Source organism: Neovison vison, chromosome 9 (assembly GCF_020171115.1).
Source record: "Neovison vison isolate M4711 chromosome 9, ASM_NN_V1, whole genome shotgun sequence".
Classification (NCBI taxonomy): domain Eukaryota; kingdom Metazoa; phylum Chordata; class Mammalia; order Carnivora; family Mustelidae; genus Neogale; species Neogale vison.
Window position 1 is genome coordinate 87,549,607 of NC_058099.1, and position 14,806 is coordinate 87,564,412.

Sequence of the window (14,806 nt, forward strand, 5' to 3'; positions counted from 1 at the left end):
CTTGAAAAACCCCGAAATTCTATCAGTGGAGTTTTGTTTCATAATTGTAAATAATAATTTTTAAAACTGTGGAAATGTGGTAATGAGCTGTATGTAATACAGACAATTCATTGAAAAAGAGTTTTTGTGACTATTCAATTCATAGAGAACATCACTTATGTAAATCTAATAGGTCTGGACAAGCAGCCACTATACAGGCCTTTTGATTGTCAAAGATGTTCTGCACATCTCTTGTAAATGCTAGACCATTTGGCTGATGACTTTAAATTTGAAGCCACAGAATAGATTTTTTTAAGTAGTATTTTTTCTTTCAAATAAAGTGTAACACCAAGAAATTAGTTTTGTTTTCCAACCTTCCCAAAATTTGCTTATTAATTTTACAATATGATAAGATCTGGTGCTGTGGATGTGCCTTTTTTGCTGAAATACCAGCCAAGGTATTGCTTTTCTCTTTGTAGTGGTAGCCATTTGTAGTAATATACAGTGTTACTGCACTATTAATATGTTGGAAAATTCCTCCCAAGTTATCTTTCCTAATTTTTTTAAGTTAGGGAAGAAATATGGAAAATGACCTGAATCGTGAATTTTCATGTTTTTCCTGCAATACTCACACTAGCGTCATAGCCCCTAACTCCAAACAACAGGACTATGAATCACACCGTTTATGTATTTTGGCCTTATAGACTAATTACCAAAGATGACAAGGATTCATACAAATATGATGTCAATCTTTCAAATATTAGCAGACAGAAATTTCTTGCTGTCATCTGAAATTTCCACTTGTTTTGTAGCTAAAATGAAAATGTTCCATGAAGACAAAATATCAGAGCATTTGAGAACACATGGCCCTCCTCATTGAGAACAAATCTCCACGGTTCTGTAAAGGTAAGAGAACAATTGTTGAACATCGCCTGCTTGATTTTGAGTTCGGTAACAGAGTCGCTTCTCAAAATTTCTTCAAGCTATGACATTAAAATACGGTGATATCTTTGAAGTGTGAGAGGCGAGGACACATGGATTTATGTGAAAGGATAGTTTATGATGTACATATACTGCCAGCACTATGTAAATTGATTTTTTAAAGTAATCTGTCCTATGGAAAATAAAGCAGAACAGTCACACATTTGCAAAAAGCAAACCAAAGCAAAGTGAACAGAAATACAAAACAAAGTAGTTTAGGTAGATCGAGCACTTGCCCCAAATCAGAACATTAGGGTTCTAATCTCCGTCCTGATAAATCCAGCTCAGCACCTGAGACAGGGGATTGGACTGGGTCATCACTATAGGTTTTCCAACAATAGGAAGGAAGGAAGGAAGGAAGGAAAGAAGTGTGGGAGGGAGGGAGGGAGGGAGGGAAGGAAAATCCTTAAAGTCAAATGACAAGGATATTTGGTTATAGACCAGAGCATTAGGAACCTTTGGGTTACGAAAAGTAAACAAAGACACAAAAGCAAAACAAAGAAATACCAAATCAATGAAACAAAACAACAACCAGTTTCTTTCTTTTTTTCTCTCTTTCCTTCTTTCTTTCTCTCTCTCTCTTTCTAACAGCAACCAGTTTTAATGGAAACAACAACAAAAACACAAAACAGCAACATGTATGAATAGGGTGAACGTGCATGATCTTTTTAAGTTGATACAACAGTGAAAAATTATTGATTTGAACTTTTTGTTGTTTTCATTAGAAACTGTTATGTGGTTTAAACTGGACCTTTGGTGTCCATTACGGGAGAGATATTTTGATAATAGGTTGTATTGAAACAACATGACACAAATAGATATTGTGGAGTTTTATATTCCCAAGTTGAAATACTGTACATCTAATGTTAGATGTCTTATCTCAGGGATAAAGTTGAGATCATACTTTGCACCACCAGAAATAGTGGGTTGACCAACTGGGGGAACTGGGGGAAAGCATAATACCTGGCTTAAAGCAGGCATTCAGTAAACATGAAATCTTCCTTAGTACCATTGCCAGTTTTAAAAACTGACAACAAAACAGTCTGGAAATTAAACAACATTCTTCAGATAAATTTCATCTAAATTATGTGACACTGTAGCTTTATTTCAGATGATAACTAACTAATGAAAATAATCATAATTTCAAAGGAAGTGAATAAAGAAAAGCAAGGAAGTGCAGAAATGCCTAATTACCAGGTATACAGAGTATGACCAAAGAGAGAAGATACCTTATGCAACTAGAAAAAAAAAATCTGCATTACTTAATAGAGCAGGGAACCAATTAAGAACAGTCCCCTATCCAGTTTAATTAGGCTAACTACAGGTAAGGGAATCCTATGGTACAGGGAGGAGCATTAGGTGGTGAATTCTCACTGCATCTCTTTCATCTATGACCCCTCCTCTGTGGCAATGTTAAAGATATGTAGTGCTTGACTTTCACCCAGGAGTGCCCTCTTAATGTGGGATTTAAATAACTTAACACTCTCACATTACTAGAAACGAACTCCAAATATACTTCAGTGCTGTAAAAAGTAACAAATTACTTGTTCTTTTATTTTTCCCCCAGATTACCACCAGATTATAGCATATCAAGGTCTAATTTCAGCTTTAGTAAATATGTTATCTTTAAAAAATCTGTGTGATCGATGAAAAAAGAATATTTGACACATTAATCATGCAGTGTCAAGACTTAAAGTACTGCCGAAAAATGACATCAGAAGTTTAAAAGAATAACCTTAGTTTTCTTTCTGTGTGGTTTAACTCCAACTCTGACTTATTCTTAACTTGTTCTACTTGCAGTGTTTCAAAAACACACTCTAGATAAAAACTGGATCTTGTCTGGTTCCCCTTCAGGTACTGATTTTAATAGTGAAACAAAAATTAAAATCAACCAGGGGGCAGGAACCGAGAGAGAGAGAGAGAGAGAGAGAGAGAAAAGTCTTCTAACCTGGTCAAATATATGTGTGTGTGTGCGCACGTGTGTGTGTATACACACACATATATACTTCCCCCCCCCCCCGGAGTGCAAAACATAAAATAACTAACTACAGATTCAACTCAACTTGTTTAAGTCGTTTAAGTCAGAGCTGGTGAGATTAGAAGATGGGTTATTTACCTGAAATAAGTTAAGATGCTTGTGTCAGGCGAGTATTTGAAAACTTAAGACCTGGGAAGAATATTCTATTTCTCTTTAGTAGTTTCAACTTACACTGAATTTCTTCATTGATGTAGACTCTTCTATTTTTTTTTTAAACTGATTTTCCCATCTTTAATGTGAGGTAGTTTAAAAAGAAGAAATTATTTTCTAGCTCTCTGGGAGATTTCAGGAGCAGTAACACAGAACACCGCAAGGATTGAGGAGATACTGCTGTGGGCATACCCATGTGGAAGGTGAGAAACGCTCAGGTCATGTTCTTGCTGATGCTCTGCTCTTTAAGCAACATTTAATTTCTTGCCTTGGTGCCTACAGCTGAAGCACAGGGATTATAAACTCTATATCAAGACTCTTAGGAGAAATAATTACTACATATTAATGTTAAACAGTATTCTAGATCATAATATATATGCATATGTATATAGATCTTAATATTTATATTGTAAAATTCTCTATAACTTTACCCTATAGCCAGCTACTTATCTATCTAGCTCTTTAAAACATCTCTTTGGTTTTTATGAATATGCAGTAAAGTTATGATAATACTAACAAAGATTGAAAAAAGAATGTGTCAGTTATGCTGAGTGAAATAAGTCAAGCAGAGAGAGTCATATGGTTTCATATGGTTATCATATGGTTTCACTTACTTGTGGAACAGAAGGAATAACATGGAGGACATTGGGAGAAGGAGAGGAGAAGTGAGTTGGGGGAAATCAGAGGGGGAGACGAAGCATGAGAGACTGTGGACTCTGAGAAACAGACTGAGGGTTTTGGAGGAGAGGGAGGTGGGGGGTTGGGTGAGCCTGGTGGTGGGTATTAAGGAGGGCATGGATAGCATGGAGTACTGGGTGTGGTGCGTAAACAATGAATTTTGGAACACACACACACAAAAATTAAACTAAAAAAAAAGAATATGTCTTAGAATTTTGGATCATGGGAGTTAAATCAGAAGACGGGGGAAAAAAGTATGAAACTTGCTTATTGGCTTCTGAACACTCATTTTATGTGGCCATATAAATTGATATTCTCTTGGGCACTTTTTTCTTTGATCCAGAGCACTTCAGTGAGTCTTACTGTCCATAGCAGCTACCATTTCACTGGTAAAATTATTCTGTCCACTGATTTCAGAATGAAAAACATATTTAGGATTAATGTTGTGATTCTTATGTGTATGTGAATGCAAAATTTCAACATCAAGGCAACAAGAGATTATGACTTTATAGTCTCTCAAGTATTCTCTGATGTGAATCTGAAATGTCTTTGTCTAATAGTACAATAATGAATGATACTCCATGGTTAGACATTAAGCATAATATAATAATACATGTATTACTTCATGTAAGTATATTTTGAAGGCATTCATTTAAAGTAATTCAGCTTTTCATATTCCTTTGCATGTGGAGAGCACTATCGCTGACATCCGTTCATAAATTCATTCAAAAAACATTTATTGAGCATCCACTCTATGTACTTAAAATATGCTAGGCATTTTGAAAGGATGTAGAAAATGTAGGACATATTTATGTTTCCCAAGATGAAATAGAAATTTAGCATAATTTTACACATTATTACTGAGTGATGCAGGGCAAATTCAAGACCAAGATTTGTGAGATTTGTCTAATAATGTACAGTCAGGTGTCTGGGCTTTTCTATACTGAATACCAAATGAGAAATCTGAGATATATTCTTGATCAGATGTGATTGTCCAATTGACTCATGTGATGCAATTGTCAGGAGCTCTCCAGTTGTGAGCTATATTTAAACCACTTTGTACACTTATACACACAAATTACTAGAAACATGGGTTGGAGATTTATATTGGAAGAAAACAGTCATCTGTAATACACCATAAACTAAATTTTGTAGAAAAAGCGATGGACATATTTGCTTGCAATATTGTAATTATTGATAGCAGAATTCTTTGAAGTGTATAACGTGAAATTTAGAAGGGTAGCTGTGCATTGAAAACACAGGAAACAAAAGATAAAAGTCCATTTATAAAGTAGAATGAGAAGGGAAAATGTCTTACTAGGAAAGTCTACGGTTCTACTGCAGGAACACTGCAAACATATCATCATCTACATTGAGTCATAATAATAGGCTTTTTAAATTTTAATAAAAAAGACTTGGAGGCATATAAACAACGTTCAACATTTAAGGAGCGTGGTAAATCAGATTGTATTCCTTTTGAAAAGGCTTTATGACGCAGTTGTTTATTCAGCAAAACAAAACTGTTCCCTGTGTCCGTTAATGAGCCTGGCTTTGTGCGACACAGACTTCCGCGGGGCTGACTCCTGTTTGGAGCCGTTTCACACTAATTAGAAATAAGAGAAAAGGCGGTGTTCATAAGCGCCACAGCTCTGGGCCTCTTTGAACAGCTCTCTCCCAAAATTAACTCGGTTGTAACCCTGCGTGAATAATAGCTTTGCGGCAACAGTTTAGAGAAATATATTGTTAATAATTGCCATCTTGCTGAGCAAAATGCTAGGGCAAATTTTACATAACAGCACAAGATGAAATCAAAAGGTGAGTTTGGGAAGCTTGGAAAGACACCATTTGTGGTTCGGTTTTATTTCTGAGACTCCTCTTACAATATGTTGAAGAACCTCGCAAATAGGTAAGAAGGAAAAAACTCCACGGCAATAAATACAGAGTTGTTTGATTTTAAAAATTATCCTGAAGATGTTATTTGTATTGATACCAACTTTACAGAGTTCACTATCAATAGGCGGTTTCACTTTCAAATAGCACACATATGAAAAAAAAAAACAAAATCCTGCATTTTAGTTTGATAGGTATAAATCACTAAAGAAAAAAGGTAGGTGGTATTTATGGATAATAAGTAACAGAAATTTTACAAAGTTTCTGAAGTGAAATAGGCCCGAGAATTCATGTAACTTTGTTCATAGCAGAGAAATAGAAAAAAAAAAGAAAGACAATTTCTTGAGAAAGAGAAACGTAAAGTAGAATCTAGGGCTTGATCTAGCATCAACAGACTGTCAGATAAAGGCAAAAAAAATAATAATAATTGTAAGAAGGATGTCACTCTTTGAAACAATTTATCCCATATACATATCAATTTCCTGTATGAGGCCAGGTTTCAAAAGATTACTGCTTTGGACTGTGCAGGGGACTGTATACATTTTCCTGTTCCCAAAAAATCATCTTTCAAAAGAAAAAACCCTCAAAGATCTAGAAAGAAATGAAAATTGACAATATAATTAGAAACCCTCAAGTCACCAAAAAAAGTCTTATTGGCTGCAGGGTTGTCTTCCAATCCAAGGCAAGGCAGAGGGAGAAATTAGGTTCTGATGGCTAATAGAGCTATGAGATTGATTGAGGTCAACAGTACAGATAGGCTCTTTGCCACAGACTCTTCCATCCCTTTAACCAAAGAACCTCTTTTCATGACAATCAGGTTCCAGTTTCTCAGTATACAAAAATGAATAAGGGTAACCCCTACCCACAAGCAGCAAACATTCTTTGTTTAAAAAAAAAAGAGAGAGAGAGAGACTGGGGCATCTGGATGGCTCAGTGGATTAAGCCTCAGCCTTCAGTTTGGGTCATGATCCCAGGGTCCCAAGATCCAGCCCCGCGTGGGGCTCTCTGCTCCGTGGGAAGCCTGCTTCCTCCTCTCTGCCTGCCTCTCTGCCTACTTGTGATCTCTGTCTGTCAAATAAATAAATAAAATCTTAAAAAAAAAAAGAGAGAGAGAAAGAGAGAGAGGAAGGAAAGGACAATGAATTCTTTGTACTGTGGGAACACAAAGGAGGTCCGTTCTGGAAGTGTAGGGAAGACAGAATGGCATTAGGAAAAGCATCTTAGAGAAGGTGAACTTGAGAAGGGAGAAGAGTGTGTGTGTGTGTGTGTGTGTGTGTGTGCATCTCCAAAAGATATTTAAAAAACAGACTTATTTCCTAAGAAATGTCAACAAAAGATTAATATGAATAGGACCTAAGTATACCAAAAACAAAAGAAAGCCTTGGTAAGGAAGATGCATTATATTTTATTCCATATTTACTTCATATTCTATAGATTATCAAATTTTCAAATTCAGTTTAGATAGTTGTTAATAATGTAAGTGTTGCTTTATTCTATTAAAAAGGTATATACAGGGTGCCTGGGTGGCTTAGTGGATTAAACCGCTGCCTTTGGCTCAGTCATGATCTCAGGGTCCTGGGATCAAGCCCCACATCCGGCTCTCTGCTCAGCAGGGAGCCTGCTTCCCCCTCTCTCTCTGCCTGCCTCTCTGCCTACTTGTGATCTCTGTCAAATAAATAAATAAAATCTTTTAAAAAAATAAATAAAAATAAAAAGATTTACAAATATACTGGAAATTGAATGTAAAAGCTTACAATTAAGTCACAAAAATAGACAATACAATGCATGCTACATAGAGGAAGATTTAAAAGAAAATCTGCAAATGAAGCAAAATTTTATTTTAACAAGGGATCAAGAAATTACTAAGAAAATGTCAAATTTCAGTTTATCAAGTGGTGGAGGTATATGTATACTTAAAGGTACAAAGACAAAATTTTCAAAACGAAAAGGGAGAGACCATTGGGGAGAACCTGCTAGTATTCTCCTAGGCATTGAAAAACATCATCATTGGAAGTCAGTAAATGAGAAACAAAAACAAAGTATGAATCATTAAAATCACCTAGGCTGGAGAAAGGTGCATTTAAAAATAGCACTGACAGAGTTTTATCGTAGAAGATTCTGATTTAATTTGCCTTGGATGAGATCACATCATAAATAAATAAATAAATAAATTTATATGTATATAAATATATATATATTTTATATATTTTAAATATATATATATATATATATTCCCCCCTTTAAATCCTCCCTGTGATTTTAATGTGTAGTCAGGATTGAGAATAAGTTGACTATAATCATTATGGGTCCAATCCTAAAAATGTTAAGAGAAAACCAATTTCCCCCAAAAATATAATTTATAAACACTTTAAATTTAATGTGAATTTATTAAAAACACTGAAAAATTACAAACATCATTACTCTCTTTGTACTATCCCATTAAAATTAAAAAATGTTGTTTATAAGATATTAATACAGAGAAAGCATTCCCCTTTTAAGAGGTTAGTCTCTTATTTCCTTTTTTTCTATGCAATTAATACTTCGAATACTGCATTTACAGTAAACAGTGCCTAGATTTTAACAGTACTCAAAGTAACTTAACTTTTTAAAAGAAACAATGTTTTCTATTAGCACATTTCACTCTAATTTTCATCTGAAACTGTAATTATGCTGGCAAGTTATTTGGATTGATGGATTTCAACTCAATTGAATGCTCCGGTTTTGAGGCAGAGAGTTGAGCCAAATGACGAAAGACTGCTCCAGCTCTAAATTTTTCAGGACTAAGAGCCTCCTTCGAGCTCTGGTGTATATAGGGAAACAACCAAGGTAAAGGTCATAATTGAGGTTCATTAACAGAGATTTGCAAATTTAAGGCAGGAAAACCCTTATCTTGACCTTAAACCTTAACAGCGCATAGCACACTTACAAAACTAGGTCACAGCTCTTTAAAAGAATCCTATAGGTTTCCCTGCCATTTTAACAAGTTCATGATAATCCGATTCTTAGGCTAACGAAAAAGACAAAGATTTCAAAACGCTGGAAGGCAGGTCAGTACATTTTAACACATTAAAACTGTCAAAAAAGTGTCTTCCAAACTTAGTCCTGTTAGTGAAGGAAAGGTCTACATTAGTTAGTATCCCAAAGGTAAGGCTGTTCTGTATGTTTGTTAAAGAAGGCAGAGTTGCCTGCTGGAAAGTGTGCAACTCCTGAGGCAGATTGCCTGGGTTCAGATTGTGCCTTCTTCCTTACTGACATTTTGAGCAGGGACGTTAGCGACTAAGTCTGGTTTTATTTGCCTATAATTTGGGCTTTATATAAAGCTTCTAATTCACATAGCATAATAGTGTAAGAAATAATACATAGTGTCCGGCACCAAAACAATTAATATGTATTGGCTGTAATCTCATAACCCAGCAGACAAAAAAGAATTCACGTAAAGCTCATTTTAAGCAAATTTTCCCAAGATCTGGTTAAGCATATATGGTATAATTTTTTAAATAATATAAAGAAATCTTACTTTAAAATTATTTATCTTAGCCCCAAGAAGAAAACTGCATTTTGACCTTCAAAATACAGTGAAAATATAATGTACTGGGACAACATTTTGATAAATTCATTTTCCTTTAAGATATGGCTTCAGGGTTCCATCTATACCAAAATCTGATGGTCTCTTTTTGTCTGATACTGAAAAGTTATTTAATGGTGAATGTTAACCTTGGTCTTTTCCAAATAATTATAATTGAGGTATTTCATTAAAATAGATATAAAGATCAATTATAGGTAAGAAATCTGCTTATACCTACATATAATCAAAATGTTCACAAAATAGGATTTCCAGGTTAGAGATTATTGGTCCGTAAGAGTACGTAATTCTCTAAATGTTTCATTGTTAGTTAATGTCAGGGCTCAGAATAGAAACCAAATTTCTTGAATTACAAGGTTTTGTACCTTTGCATTTAAAATTCTTTTTAGAGTTTAAAACTATGTATTGTGTAAGTATGTAGATATAATTTTACAAAGATATAATTTCTAACTTAAAATACTATAGTACTAACTATATTAATGATTTACCAATCAGTTGAGTTTTTTCTATTATTCTTACATATTTTATCATATATGGGTAGTTTGAGCTAGAATCTGAGGGATTCTATTATGAAACCTGTTAATACATAGAACAGTGCCCAATTTAAAAAAAAAAGCTGCCAAATAGGGGAGCCTGGATGGCTCAATTGGTTAATTATCTGCCTTTGGCTCAGGTCATGATCTCGGGGTCCCAGGACTGAGCCCTGCTGAGCTGGGAGCCTGCTTCTCCCTCTCCCTCTTACCCCAGCTCGGGCTCTCTGTCTCTCTGTCAAATAATAAAATCTTAAAAAGAAAAAAAAAAAAAGGTGCCAAATAGTAACAAAGATGATGATGATGGTAAAGAGGAAAATGAAAAAATGTCTTTCAGCCCCATGGTTTCCTCCCAACTGAAACTTAAATTGTAATTCTAAACTTTTTTTTTTAAATGTTGCTAATATAGATGTTCATAAACATTCATTGGGCAGGGAAAATGATTTCACAGTTTACTCTAAGTTCAGACACTCTGAAATGTACATTTAAATGTTTTTAATGGGTACCTGCTTCTGTTTTCTTTTTTTGTTTTCTCCTCTATGCACTGTTATGTTAATTGTGTTAGCCCTAAATCTTCTACTATCCTAGAATTAACTCCTATATGTGTAAATGTGACCACCATTGCAGGATTAATTGTATTGTGATTAATGAATGACATTTCAAACTAAAAGCAGCCTACAGAACAGGAAAAAGATATTTGCAAACAACATACCTGATAAAGGGTTAGTATCCGAAATATAAAGAACTTATCAAACTCAACACCCAAAAAACAATTAAAAGAAAAGAAACAAAACGGTCAGAAGACATGAATAGACACTTTCCCAAAGAAGACACCTAGATGGCTAACAGACAGAGGAAAAGGTGCTCAGTCTCACTTATCATCAGGAAAATAACAAATCACCTCACACCTGTCAGATGGTTAAAATTAACAACACAAGAAACAAGTGTTGGCGAGGATGCAGAGAAAGGGAGTTTGTGGGAGTTCTTACACTGTTTGTGCGAGTGCAAGCTGGTGCGATCACTCTGAAGAACAGTATGGAACTTCCTCCAAAAACTAAAAATAGCACTACCGTGTGATCCAGCAATTGCACTCCTAGGTATTTATCCAAAGGATACAAAAATACAGATGCGAAGGTGTATGTGCACCCTGATGTTTATAGCAGCATTATCAACAATACCCAAACTATGGAGAGAGCCCAAATGCCCATCGACTGATGAGTGGCTAAAGAAGATGTAGTATGTATGTACAACAGAATATTACTCAACCATCAAAAAAATGATGGTTTTGCCATTTGCAGCAATATGGATGGAGCTAGAATGTATCGGGCTTTCAGAGAAAGACAAATACCATATGATTTGTGTCACATGTGGGATTTAAGAAACAAAGCAGATGAACATATGGGAAGGGGATAGAAAAAAGGAGAGAGGGAAGCAAACCATAAGAGACTCTTAACAATAGAGAACAAACTGAGGGTTGGTGGGGGGAGGTGGGTGGGAGATAAACTAGATGGGTGATGAGCATTAAAGAGGCCACTTGTTGGGCGCCTGGGTGGCTCAGTGGGTTAAAGCCTCTGCCTTCAGCTCGGGTTATGATTCCAGGGCTCTGGGATCAAGCCCCGCATCAGGCTCTTTGCTTAGCAGGAAGCCTGTTTCCTCCTGTCTCGCTGTCTGCCTCTCTGCTTACTTGTGATCTCTGTCTGTCAAATAAATAAATAAATAAATCTTTAAAAAAAAAAAAAAAAAGAGGGCACTTGTGATGAGCACTGGATGATGTGAGTGATGAATCACTGAACTCCTAAAAGCATTTTGCACAGTATGTTAAGTAAAATTTAAATAAAATTTTTTAAAAAATGAATGACATTTCAGTTAATGACAACTAGGAGGAATCATGTGTCTGATGTTAAAAAGAAAATGGATAAAACAAGGAGTACAAATAATTTTTATAACTTTATTGTTTAATAGTTTGACTCAAAAGAATTACAAAAATTATACTATTACCTTTTGCATTTCAGCCAACTTCCCCTAATGACAGTATCTTACATAGCCATAGTACATTGCAAATGAACTTTTCAAATGGTCTTTTTAATTTATTTTATTTGGATTTAGTATATTGGTCTTCAAAAGAATTTTTTTTTAAAGTGGGAGTGAAATCAGTTTATTGCTAACAAATTGAGTATCACCCCCAAAAAGAGTTTGAAGAGCCCCAACATAGTTTTTGACATGCTCCTCATCTTGATGAATAGCCAGTAAACAAATGTGTCAAGTACAGTCACAGAATGTGTCCTTTACCATTTCTGGAATGCTGAGGAAAAGTATCTAAGAAGAACCAGTGTATTCAGTTGTTGATCAGCTCAGCCCATATGTCTATAACCTTGAAAATGTTCCTAATAGTGATGGTGACATTATAACAGAGATACCTCCAGCATTTCCCAAATCTAAGAACTAACTAAACTGCCTTTAGAGACAAATTCAAATGATGTCCTGCCTTATGTAAAGTTCATTATATTTCTTCATTCTCTTACTACCCTTTTCCCTTAAGATTTAATGATTTAAGGAAACATGTGAAATGCAGGGAATATTCACAAGACAGACTTGACATAGGTCAGTAATACTGTACATGATGTTTAAAAGAATATGAAGTCAAGGCATAATGACAAAAGCATGGGGTTTGGAGTTGAACTTGAAATAAAAACTCCATTTTACAACTTCTTAGCTGTATGACTTTGAGCATAAGACTTAATTTTACTGAACTTTAGATTCACCCTTTGTAAAATGAGAGTAATAGCAACTACCTTGTATTGCTATTGTAAGGATTAAAAAGGAATTATGTTTAGAGTGTCTAGCTAGTACCACGGCCACTGTGTAGAGGACACTACAAAGCTCTAAGGATTGTACAACATGCCTCAATCCCTGTTACCACAGTCATGGGTCATAGTTCTGCTTAAAAAAAATGAAATAATAATCATGGTAACTATTATTATAGACAGTGATGCAGATAATAGCAATAATATGTATTTTAGCCTACAGTATATATCACCGAATGTCATTCAAAAACTATGCAAGCATTTTATAACACCAGTACTTAGAGGAATTACTTGGTTGGAAAATTAGAAACAATGCATTTGGGCCAAGTTGAGAATAGCAAAGAACAAACTCCTGTGGAGAAATGAACATGAATGGATGGTTATTCTTTTCACTTCTACAATTCAGGGTAGCAGACAGCCACATTTAAGGACAGAGCATATGTTGGAACAAGAGCTGGATACTAAGATCAGATAGAAATGGAGCGATGGGTCATGAAGTCCCAAAGAAGCTACATTTAGGGAACTAGATCAAATAGATACCAAAGTTGGGGCAAAGCTCCAGGCAGGAGACAAATTTCAACATGCCACTGTTGCCAGTACTGAAATCAATCACTGAAGAGCTATAAAGTCATTGGATTAAAAAGGACATTCTCTTTGGAGCAGAAGTAAGAGCCCAAAGCTGCTGCCCATGCCACCAGGACATGACAGGCCCTCAGGAAGCAGCCTAAGATGGGGCAATCACAGTGAACTATGTGATTTCCTAGGCAGTTGACTTCCATCCTCTGTAAGTGTTTCATCTTTGTGCTAAGGAAATAGAAGTTTCATAACCACTAACTCCATTCCTAATTCAGAGTATGGATAGATCAACACAATCCCATGCTATGGCCTAATAAATGAACTGAAGTAGATAAACTGAGTGTCCCGAGAATTGTTCCAGCTTTTTCACAAGGCAGGTAAATGTGTTTTTTTCATGGTTTCCAGTCTTGTTCCAATGTTTTTCTTGAAGGATACAATTTCATTGTGTTTATAGTCCATATATTTTGTCAATGTCTCTGTGAAATTATGAAAGTTATAAATAACCAATTGATAATTAAGATTTATGTACTAAAATGGCATCTCCAAATGGAAAATGGAAATTTCCATTATGAAAAAGAGCATATTCTTGGGCTCATAAAGGGAACAAATGCTGAATCCTAATCAAATCTATATGTTGTATCACAAGATGGTATGCCAATATTTATCCTGTATAAGTTTTGGATTATAGGTATCAAAGACTTTATTAATTTGCCCATCTATTCCTTTTTTAAAAGAACCACATAAAATGTAGATCAATTATTTTTCTGCTAACTCTATCAAATGCCTTGTCTGGCTAATTATTTCCATCCCTTTACTGCACATTAGTTCATTATATCATTTGAAATCCAGTTTCTGCCACGGAAATTATTTTAAGACCACTATTTCCCATTCTTCCTTGGCTGAATACATTTTGCTCAGAATAAAAGTCATAGAAAAAAGTCCTTGGCTGCATAAAAGTCCTTTGTTGGTGCTTTTGAACTCCCTGGTCGTGGACTACAAAGAGTCCGGCACTCTGCCTCTCACCCCTGTAGAACAGAAACGTCGCCTTTTGTGGATCTTGATATACAGGATACATTACTGAGTGCCTTTAAAAGCTTTGTGAACCTTGATGGAAATCAGAGGTGAAAATGACAGTTCAAATGTCTGGTCTGGGTTTAAGAGATCCACGGTAATATATTTTTCTTCATAACAGATGCAGATAAAATAGTGAGAGTTGTTCTACCAGTAAAAGCAGGCTCAGACTTACGGTCACTACTCTTTGTACTCCCCAAAGCTATAGCCCAGTGGACTTGGGAAGCAGACTCACTGCTAGGGTTACTGCCAGAAGCAAAAATGTTATTATGCTTATCAGGATTACGTAAGGTTTGGATCATCAGTGTCTTTAAATGCTGAAATGAATTTTGGATTGAAGTAACCTATTTGAAAGTACAGTTACTATTTAATCATAATTAAATTTTTCCTACTAATCTTGAAGATCTTTGAATCATCGGTACTTAAGCCCACACCCAGGTTAAGAGAGGTGCCCAACAGATGTCTGTTTTATTAAACATGGGATTAGTATGGAGTCGTGGGAGACAGGGTTCATTCAATAAAGCAG